Source organism: Aegilops tauschii, chromosome 3 (assembly GCF_002575655.3).
Source record: "Aegilops tauschii subsp. strangulata cultivar AL8/78 chromosome 3, Aet v6.0, whole genome shotgun sequence".
In the NCBI taxonomy this organism is placed as follows: domain Eukaryota; kingdom Viridiplantae; phylum Streptophyta; class Magnoliopsida; order Poales; family Poaceae; genus Aegilops; species Aegilops tauschii.
Genome location: NC_053037.3, coordinates 545,327,700 through 545,339,765, shown reverse-complemented (window position 1 = coordinate 545,339,765; position 12,066 = coordinate 545,327,700). Strand labels below are relative to the sequence as shown.

Below are 12,066 nucleotides of genomic sequence, written 5' to 3'. Positions count from 1 at the left end.
AATAAAGGGGAGGTGATGCTATGATTCTAATATTTTTCTTTGATTCTAGTCTAAAAAAGGTTATTAAGACCTTCATTACACAAAAAAATCCATTGCCAACTATTTTCCCTCTCACCTGATCATACACACATCACCGAGGCATCATCCCACTCACACTACTATAAATAACCTCTCCCCTATCACAAAGATATTTTAGATGTGTTGTTCACACACATCACCATTGCTTAGCTCGCGAACCTAGAACTTTACTTGTTGCGGTCCAAACAACTTTTTAATCCAGACGAATCAAAATAAATATTTTTATTCTTAACATTTATACTCCTTTAAACTTACTTGAGCCTTAGCAATGTATACTTTTCTATTACTTAGTTAGTATAATTAAGCACCATATTTAATAATAATTAGATATATTTTTACTATAAAATTTCAATATATATAGGAAAATGGTTATATACTCCTGGGAATATGTACTCCCGCTCCTCATATACCACATATATGAATTATTAATACCTCTTTATCATTTTAATATAATTCATTAAAAGTTACTAGATACTCAAATGTGTTGAAAAATTATATTTGAGGGCACATATTTTATTTCATTTTATTTATAAGTGAGCTGCAATTTTTGTACGTAAAATAGGTATACATAAACTAAGGGCTTCGACGATTTTTTCATAAAACTTACACTGAGATGTAATACTAATATAGATTGAAAATGATAAAGAGGTATAGTATGCTTGTTTAAGAGGTATATTTCAATGTGGTAGTACATACTTTTATTTCTATTAAATTCGAATTATATGCCAAAATAAAAATTGAATTAAATTTGATAAGTGTATAAATAAGTAAATGTACATTTATGTTTTTATGTATGTGTTCGTATATATTTAATATCATTAAACATCATGGTAGAGATCTCTAAAGCGTACTGTCTAGAAAATATCTTAATAGTGGTTTCTAGTGTATTATTAGATAATAATATATAGTTATAAAAAATCAGAGTATAAATTGTGTAATTGGCAAATGGGTCTTGCAAGTTAGGTTAAGTAATAAGTTAACAATTATGCATTTTTAGTTGGTTGAATTAACATTGCATGTAATAATCCCCATTGAACATAAAAATAGCGCCAATTCTACTAGTGTGTACATAGATTTGACTATTTTAAGTGTTTATCGCTTCTAGAATGATTTAAGTAAACTAGGAGCATCTAGTTGTTTAATTTTTAAACATGGTTTTGAATCATGAATGGTAGAGTGACAATCTTTGCAATGAGACACTGTGTTTATTTTGGAAAGTACATACCCCTTGGTTCACTTGTGCTTACAAAAATGTCTCCAACATTTGTATCTCACTTCAAACGAACTACGGGGAATCAATGTTCTTTGTGGGCGCGAGCATGCCGTTCTACAAGACAATAGAAGAATCGTCAGTGACTTTACCTATCAGCGCGATCATGAGATACTAAAATGGTGTTGCAAGCTTCAAATCATCCCATAAACCATTTTGTTCTTGGGTCCAACATCGACATGATTCAACTATATTCTTAATTGTGCTCTTCTTAGACAAAACAACCATAACAAGTGAAGATTTGAGTGTGCTTACAGCAAAGTGATGTATAAAATATTTGTTTTCCTTTTGCTTTGTGTATGTAATCTGAGGAAATTGAGTACTTTTCTCAAGTTTTTTGTTGTGCTTTTGTGATCAAAACATATGACATGCAATGCATTTATGATAAGCTGAGGCGGTGTGTGTGAAGCAACGATTGAATGGTCAAACTAAAATCAACCAAATGAACGATCACTTGAACAAGATGCGGTTGTGCCTGGCATAGGTTTGGCCCACTATGGTAAACATTTATTTATTGCTTTGAAGCACTAACCATTTGCATGTTTATGTGATAAGATTTGAATCCTTAATTGGAAATTATATATTTTAAATTTAATGTTTTGGTTTTCAAATTATGAAAAATTAAAATATTCTTAGTTGTTTGGTTGTTTAATCTAAGTCCCTGTAACCTTGGAACTTAAGTTGTTCATATTTTTCCTTACACAAAAGAAGAAGTTTTAGATATTTCAAACCTGTCTTCAAAAAATATAATATCTCCATCCATAATTATGCAACACCGCAGAATGATGGAGATATTATTTACTAATTTTGATTTTGTACTCCCTCCTTGCCAAATTATAGTGCATGAATGTTGGGGATCGTAGCAGAATTTTAAAATTTCCTACGCATCACCAAGATCCATCTATGGAGTATACTAGCAACGAGGGGAAAGGAGTGCATCTACATACCCTTGTAGATCGCGAGCGGCAGCGTTCAAGTGAACGGGGTTGATGGAGTCGTACTCGCCGTGATCCAAATCACCGATGACCGAGTGCCGAACGAACGGCACCTCCGCGTTCAACACACGTACGGAGCAGCGACGTCTCCTCCTTCTTGATCCAGCAAGGGGGAAGGAGAGGTTGATGGAGATCCAGCAGCACGACGGCGTGGTGGTGGAAGTAGCGGGGATCTCGGCAGGGCTTCGCCAAGCTTCTGCGAGAGGGAGAGGTGTTGCAGGGGGAGAGGGAGGCGCCAGGGGCTGTGGTGTTGCCGCCCTCCCTCCCCCCCACTATATATAGGCCCCCTGGGGGGCGCCGGCCCTGGATCCCATCTACAAGGGGGGGCGGCGGCCAGGGGGAAACTTGCCCCCCAAGTCAGGTGGGGCGCCCCCCACCCCTAGGGTTTCCAACCCTAGGCGCAGGGGGAGGCCCATGGGGGCGCCCCAGCCCACTAGGGGCTGGTTCCCTTCCCACTTCAGCCCATGGGGCCCTCCGGGATAGGTGGCCCCACCCGATGGACCCCCGGGACCCTTCTGGTGGTCCCGGTACAATACCGGTGACCCCCGAAACTTTCCCGGTGGCCGAAACTTGACTTCCTATATATAATTCTTCACCTCCGGACCATTCCGGAACTCCTCGTGATGTCCGGGATCTCATCCGGGACTCCGAACAACTTTCGGGTTTCCGCATACTAACATCTCTACAACCCTAGCGTCACCGAACCTTAAGTGTGTAGACCCTACGGGTTCGGGAGACATGCAGACATGACCGAGACGCCTCTCCGGTCAATAACCAACAGCGGGATCTGGATACCCATGTTGGCTCCCACATGTTCCACGATGATCTCATCGGATGAACCACGATGTCGAGGATTCAATCAATCCCGTATACAATTCCCTTTGTCAATCGGTACGTTACTTGCCCGTGATTCGATCGTCGGTATCCCAATACCTTGTTCAATCTCGTTACCGGCAAGTCACTTTACTCGTACCGTAATGCATGATCCCGTGGCTAACTCCTTGGTCACATTGAGCTCATTATGATGATGCATTACCGAGTGGGCCCAGAGATACCTCTCCGTCATACGGAGTGACAAATCCTAGTCTCGATCCGTGTCAACCCAACAGACACTTTCAGAGATACCCGTAGTGTACCTTTATAGTCACCCAGTTACGTTGTGACGTTGGGTACACCCAAAGCACTCCTACGGCATCCGGGAGTTACACGATCTCATGGTCTAAGGAAAAGATACTTGACATTGGAAAAGCTCTAGCAAACGAACTACACGATCTTTTATGCTATGATTAGGATTGGGTCTTGTCCATCACATCATTCTCCTAATGATGTGATCCCGTTATCAATGACATCCAATGTCCATAGTCAGGAAACCATGACTATCTGTTGATCAATGAGCAAGTCAACTAGAGGCTTACTAGGGACACGTTGTGGTCTATATATTCACACATGTATTACGATTTCCGGATAACACAATTATAGCATGAACAATAGACAATTATCATGAACATAGAAATATAATAATAACCATTTATTATTGCCTCTAGGGCATATTTCCAACAGTCTCCCACTTGCACTAGAGTCAATAATCTAGTTACATTATGATGAATCGAACACCCATAGCGTTCTGGTGTTGATCATGTTTTGCTCTAGGGAGAGGTTTAGTCAACGGATCTGCTACATTCAGGTCCGTATGTACTTTACAAATATCTATGTCTCCATTTTGAACACTTTCACGAATGGAGTTGAAGCAACGCTTGATATGCCTGGTCTTCCTGTGAAACCTGGGCTCCTTGGCAAGGGCAATAGCTCCAGTGTTGTCACAGAAGAGAGTCATCGGGCCCGACGCATTGGGAATCACCCCTAGGTCGGTAATGAACTCCTTCATCCAGATTGCTTCTTGCGCTGCCTCTGAGGCTGCCATGTACTCCGCTTCACATGTAGATCCCGCCACGACGCTTTGCTTGCAACTGCACCAGCTTACTGCTCCTCCATTCAAAATATACACGTATCCGGTTTGTGACTTTGAGTCATCCAGATCTGTGTCGAAGCTAGCGTCGACGTAACCATTTACGACGAGCTCTTCGTCACCTCCATAAACGAGAAACATATCCTTAGTCCTCTTCAGGTACTTCAGGATATTTTTGACCGCTGTCCAGTGTTCCATGCCGGGATTACTTTGGTACCTTCCTACCAAACTTACGGCAAGGTTTACATCAGGTCTGGTACACAGCATGGCATACATAATAGACCCTATGGCCGAGGCATAGGGGATGACACTCATCTTTTCTCTATCTTCTGTCGTGGTCGGGCATTGAGTCATGCTCAATTGCACACCTTGCAATACAGGCAAGAACCCCTTCTTGGACTGATCCATATTGAACTTCTTCAATATCTTGTCAAGGTACGTACTCTGTGAAAGACCAATGAGGCGTCTTGATCTATCTCTATAGATCTTGATGCCTAATATATAAGCAGCTTCTCCAAGGTCCTTCATTGAAAAACACTTATTCAAATAGGCCTTTATACTTTCCAAGAATTCTATATCATTTCCCATCAAGAGTATGTCATCCACATATAATAAGAGAAATGCTACAGAGCTCCCACTCACTTTCTTGTAAACACAGGCTTCTCCATAAGTCTATGTAAACCCAAACGCTTTGATCATCTCATCAAAACGAATGTTCCAACTCTGAGATGCTTGCACCAGCCCATAGATGGAGCGCTGGAGCTTGCATACCTTGTTAGCATTCTTAGGATCGACAAAACCTTCTGGCTCCATCATATACAATTCTTCCTTAAGAAAGCCGTTAAGGAATGCCGTTTTGACGTCCATTTGCCATATCTCATAATCATAGTATGCGGCAATTGCTCACATGATTCGGACGGACTTCAGCTTCGCTACGGGTGAGAAAGTCTCATCGTAGTCAACCCCTTGAACTTGTCGATAACCCTTAGCGACAAGTCGAGCCTTATAGATGGTAACATTACCATCCGCGTCCGTCTTCTTCTTAAAGATCCATTTATTTTCTATGGCTCGCCGATCATCGGGCAAGTCAGTCAAAGTCCATACTTCGTTTTCGTACATGGATCCTATCTCGGATTTCATGGCTTCTAGCCATTTGTCGGAATCCGGGCCCGCCATCGCTTCTTCATAGTTCGAAGGTTCACCGTTGTCTAACAACATGATTTCCAGGACAGAGTTGCCGTACCACTCTGGTGCGGAACGTGTCCTTGTGGACCTACGAAGTTCAGCAGCAACTTGATCCGAAGCTTCATGATCATCATCATTAACTTCCTCCCCAGTCGGTGTAGGCACCACAGGAACATCTTCCCGCACTGCGCTACTTTCCGGTTCGGAAGGAGTGACTATCACCTCATCAAGTTCCACTTTCCTCCCACTTAATTCTTTCGAGAGAAACTCTTTCTCCAGAAAGGACCCATTCTTGGCAACAAAGATCTTGCCTTCGGATCTGAGGTAGAAGGTATACCCAATGGTTTCCTTAGGGTATCCTATGAAGACGCATTTTTCCGACTTGGGTTCGAGCTTTTCAGGTTGAAGTTTCTTGACATAAGCATCGCATCCCCAAACTTTTAGAAACGACAGCTTAGGTTTCTTCCCAAACCATAATTCATACGGTGTCGTCTCAACGGATTTTGACGGAGCCCTATTTAAAGTGAATGCGGCAGTCTCTAAAGCATAGCCCCAAAATGAGAGCGGTAGATCGGTAAGAGACATCATAGATCGCACCATATCCAATAGAGTGCGATTACGACGTTCGGACACACCGTTTCGCTGAGGTGTTCCAGGCGGCGTGAGTTGTGAAACGATTCCACATTTCCTTAAGTGCGTACCAAATTCGTGACTTAAATATTCTCCACCACGATCTGATCGTAAGAACTTTATTTTCCTGTCACGTTGATTCTCAACCTCACTCTGAAATTCCTTGAACTTTTCAAAGGTTTCAGACTTGTGTTTCATTAGGTAGACATACCCATATCTACTTAAGTCATCAGTGAGAGTGAGAACATAACGATATCCTCCGCGAGCCTCAACACTCATTGGATCGCACACATCGGAATGTATGATTTCCAATAAATTGGTTGCTCGCTCCATTGTTCCGGAGAACGGAGTCTTGGTCATCTTACCCATGAGGCATGGTTCGCACGCGTCAAATGATTCGTAATCAAGAGACTCCAAAAGTCCATCTGCATGGAGCTTCTTCATGCGCTTGACACCAATGTGACCAAGGCGGCAATGCCACAAGTATGTAGGACTATCGTTATCAGCTTTACATCTTTTGGTATTTACTCTATGAATATGTGTAGCATCACGTTCGAGATTCATCAAGAATAAACCATTGACCAACGGGGCATGACCATAAAACATATCTCTCAAATAAATAGAACAACCATTATTCTCGGATTTAAATGAGTAGCCATCTCGAATTAAACGAGATCCAGATATAATGTTCATGCTCAAAGCTGGCACTAAATAACAATTATTGAGGTTTAAAACTAATCCCGTAGGTAAATGTAGAGGCAGCGTGCCGACGGCGATCACATCGACCTTGGAACCATTCCCGACGCGCATCGTCACCTCGTCCTTTGCCAGTCTCCGCTTATTCCGTAGTTCCTGTTTTGAGTTACAAATATGAGCAACCGCACCGGTATCAAATACCCAGGAGCTACTACGAGTACTGGTAAGGTACACATCAATTACATGTATATCACATATACCTTTGGTGTTACCGGCCTTCTTGTCCGCTAAGTATTTGGGGCAGTTCCGCTTCCAGTGACCACTTCCCTTGCAATAAAAGCACTCAGTCTCAGGCTTGGGTCCATTCTTCGACTTCTTCCCGGCAACTGGCTTACCGGGCACGGCAACTCCCTTGCCGTCCTTCTTGAAGTTCTTCTTACCCTTGCCTTTCTTGAACTTAGTGGTTTTATTCACCATCAACACTTGATGTTCCTTTCTGATCTCCACCTCCGCTGATTTCAGCATTGAATATACCTCAGGAATGGTCTTTTCCATCCCCTGGATATTGAAGTTCATCACAAAGCTCTTGTAGCTCGGTGGAAGCGACTGAAGGATTCTGTCAATGACCGCGTCATCTGGGAGATTAACTCCCAGCTGAGACAAGCGGTTGTGTAACCCAGACATTCTGAGTATGTGCTCACTAACAGAACTATTTTCCTCCATTTTACAGCTGAAGAACTTGTCGGAGACTTCATATCTCTCGACCCGGGCATGAGCTTGGAAAACCATTTTCAGCTCTTCGAACATCTCATATGCTCCATGCTTCTCAAAACGCTTTTGGAGCCCCGGTTCTAAGCTGTAAAGCATGCCGCACTGAACGAGGGAGTAATCATCAGCACGTGATTGCCAAGCGTTCATAACGTCTTGGTTCTCTGGGATGGGTGCTTCACCTAGCGGTGCTTCTAAGACATAATCTTTTTTGGCAGCTATGAGGATGATCCTCAGGTTCCAGACCCAGTCCGTATAGTTGCTGCCATCATCTTTCAGCTTGGTTTTCTCTAGGAACGCGTTGAAGTTGAGGACAACGTGGGCCATTTGATCTACAAGACATATTGTAAAGATTTTAGACTAAGTTCATGATAATTAAGTTCATCTAATCAAATTACTCAATGAACTCCCACTCAGATAGACATCCCTCTAGTCATCTAAGTGAAACATGATCCGAGTTAACTAGGCCGTGTCCGATCATCACGTGAGACGGACTAGTCAAGATCGGTGAACATCTCCATGTTGATCGTATCTTCTATACGACTCATGCTCGACCTTTCGGTCTTCCGTGTTCCGAGGCCATGTCTGTACATGCTAGGCTCGTCAAGTCAACCTAAGTGTATTGCGTGTGTTCCGGGGCCATGTCTGTACATGCTAGGCTCGTCAACACCCGTTGTATGCGAACGTTACAATCTATCACACCCGATCATCACGTGGTGCTTCGAAACAACGAACCTTCGCAACGGTGCACAGTTAGGGGGAACACTTTCTTGAAATTATTATAAGGGATCATCTTACTTACTACCGTCGTTCTAAGCAAATAAGATGTAAAACATGATAAACATCACATGCAATCAAATAGTGACATGATATGGCCAATATCATTTTGCTCCTTTGATCTCCATCTTCGGGGCGCCATGATCATCTTCGTCACCGGCATGACACCATGATCTCCATCATTGTGTCTTCATGAAGTTGTCACGCCAACGATTACTTCTACTTCTATGGCTAACGCGTTTAGCAATAAAGTAAAGTAATTTACATGGCGTTATTCAATGACAGCAGGTCATACAAAAAATAAAGACAACTCCTATGGCTCCTGCCGGTTGTCATACTCATCGACATGAAAGTCGTGATTCCTATTACAAGAATATGATCAATCTCATACATCACATATATCATTCATCACATCTTCTGGCCATATCACATCACAAGGCACATGCTGCAAAAACAAGTTAGACGTCCTCTAATTGTTGTTGCAAGTTTTTACGTGGCTTGTATAGGTTTCTAGCAAGAACGTTTCTTACCTACGTAAAACCACAACGTGATATGCCAATTTCTATTTACCCTTCATAAGGACCCTTTTCATCGAATCCGTTCCGACTAAAGTGGGAGAGACAGACACCCGCTAGCCACCTTATGCAACTAGTGCATGTCAGTCGGTGGAACCTGTCTCACATAAGCGTACGTGTAAGGTCGGTCCGGGCCGCTTCATCCCACAATACCGCCGAAACAAGATAAGACTAGTAGTGGCAAGAAAAATTGACAACATCTACGCCCACAACTGCTTTGTGTTCTACTCGTGCATAGTAACTACGCATAGGCCTGGCTCATGATGCCACTGTTGGGGATCGTAGCAGAATTTTAAAATTTCCTACGCATCACCAAGATCCATCTATGGAGTATACTAGCAACGAGGGGAAAGGAGTGCATCTACATACCCTTGTAGATCGTGAGCGGAAGCGTTCAAGTGAACGGGGTTGATGGAGTCGTACTCGCCGTGATCCAAATCACCGATGACCGAGTGCCGAACGGACGGCACCTCCGCGTTCAACACACGTACGGAGCAGCGACGTCTCCTCCTTCTTGATCCAGCAAGTGGGAAGGAGAGGTTGATGGAGATCCAGCAGCACGATGGCGTGGTGGTGGAAGTAGCGGGGATCTCGGCAGGGCTTCGCCAAGCTTGTGCGAGAGGGAGAGGTGTTGCAGGGGGAGAGGGAGGCGCCAGGGGTTGTGGTGTTGCTGCCCTCCCTCCCCCCCACTATATATAGGCCCCCTGGGGGGGCGCCGGCCCTGGATCCCATCTACAAGGGGGGGCGGCGGCCAGGGGGAAACTTGCCCCCCAAGTCAGGTGGGGCGCCCCCCACCCCTAGGGTTTCCAACCCTAGGCGCAGGGGGAGGCCCATGGGGGGCTCCCCAGCCCACTAGGGGCTGGTTCACTTCCCACTTCAGCCCATGGGGCCCTCCGGGATAGGTGGCCCCACCCGGTGGACCCCCGGGACCCTTTCGGTGGTCCCGGTACAATACCGGTGACCCCCGAAACTTTCCCGGTGGCCGAAACTTGACTTCCTATATATAATTCTTCACCTCCGGACCATTCCAGAACTCCTCGTGACGTCCGGGATCTCATCCGGGACTCCGAACAACTTTCGGGTTTCCGCATACTAACATCTCTACAACCCTAGCGTCACCGAACCTTAAGTGTGTAGACCCTACGGGTTCGGGAGACATGCAGACATGACCGAGACGCCTCTCCGGTCAATAACCAACAGCGGGATCTGGATACCCATGTTGGCTCCCACATGTTCCACGATGATCTCATCGGATGAACCACGATGTCGAGGATTCAATCAATCCCGTATACAATTCCCTTTGTCAATCGATACGTTACTTGCCTGAGATTCGATCGTCGGTATCCCAATACCTTGTTCAATCTCATTACCGGCAAGTCACTTTACTCGTACCGTAATGCATGATCCCGTGGCTAACTCCTTAGTCACATTGAGCTCATTATGATGATGCATTACCGAGTGGGCCCAGAGATACCTCTCCGTCATACGGAGTGACAAATCCCAGTCTCGATCCGTGTCAACCCAACAGACACTTTCAGAGATACCCGTAGTGTACCTTTATAGTCACCCAGTTACGTTGTGACGTTGGGTACACCCAAAGCACTCCTACGGCATCCGAGAGTTACACGATCTCATGGTCTAAGGAAAAGATACTTGACATTGGAAAAGCTCTAGCAAACGAACTACACGATATTTTATGCTATGCTTAGGATTGGGTCTTGTCCATCACATCATTCTCCTAATGATGTGATCCCGTTATCAATGACATCCAATGTCCATAGTCAGGAAACCATGACTATCTGTTGAGGCTTACTAGGGACACGTTGTGGTCTATATATTCACACATGTATTACGATTTCCGGATAACACAATTATAGCATGAACAATAGACAATTATCATGAACATAGAAATATAATAATAACCATTTATTATTGCCTCTAGGGCATATTTCCAACAATGAATATTATCAAAATTCAAATTTCATAAATTTTACCTGGTTTGTGGAAAAAAACATTCGTGATACGGAATATATATCATATGAAAATATATTTCATGATGAATCTAATGGTATTGGTTTGGTATTGTAGATATTGATAATTTCCATACAAATTGTTAGTTTTCAAAATATTATATGCACTATAATATGGTAAGGAGGGAGTATATATGAACATAGTATTGTTGGATTTTACATGCTTATTATTCACAGTACACAATAATTTATAATGTTCTATTGACATATGGATATAGATCTTTGTAAGATACTACGATCTTAATTTTTTTCACAAACAACACATTTATATTATCTAGGACCACTTTGGTTCAAAGGAACTTCACTCGAATTCTATAGGATTCTATTCTTTAGGAAATTTCATTATGTAGCATGTTTGGTTTGTAGTAATAGAAACCACAAGAATTTTTCTATTGCCTACTTTAAAAAATTGGAAATTTTCATTTGAGTCCAACCTCATGAATTTATTTTTGTTTCATTGACAACAATGGCATTCACCTAACTTCAAAAGAAGAAGCAAATCTGTGTTTAGTGCAACCAAACAAAATATGTGAAACATTCATATGTTTCCAATTCCAGAAGAATTCAATATGCCACGACAACCAATTCCTATGTTTCTTCTATTTCCGAACCAAAGAGGCCCGTGACATTAGCATGGGTTACAAGTTTTGATCCCCGAAGGCTACCAACACACGCGTGAGACGCTAATTGCTCTGTCAACTCTTGGAAAAAATCAAAGGTGGTTTTTACACTCCTCTCTGTGAGTTTGGTGGGGGAACGGGAAGAAAATGAGGGTCGAAATGACATAAAATCAGGAGATGGGACCGGTTCCTCAGAAATGATGTCAATTTACTACAACTTTGCTGCCTTTTGCTAAATTCTCTGGACATACAAGTTTACACTGTCAAAATGGTTCCATGCCCTTGCCATCTTTACATCTCAAACAGAAGATTTTACCATGAATTTCTCAAAATACAATCATGGGTCATAAAAACTTGATACTCTATCCACTCCAAATTATCCGAAGTTCTTACTTTATCTCAAGTCAAACTACTTTAACTTTGATAAGGACCGTAGAAAATGTGCTAAGATGTACTACATCAAATATATGTAGTAT

At 43.0% G+C, this 12,066-nt stretch overlaps 1 protein-coding gene across 1 annotated transcript in view; it reads left to right on the top strand.

Moving 5' to 3' along the window:
- Positions 1-12,066, top strand: part of LOC109778652 (transcription and mRNA export factor ENY2) — a 259,142-nt gene that overhangs the window by 233,856 nt on the left and 13,220 nt on the right. The gene's annotated exons all lie outside the window — the stretch shown is intronic.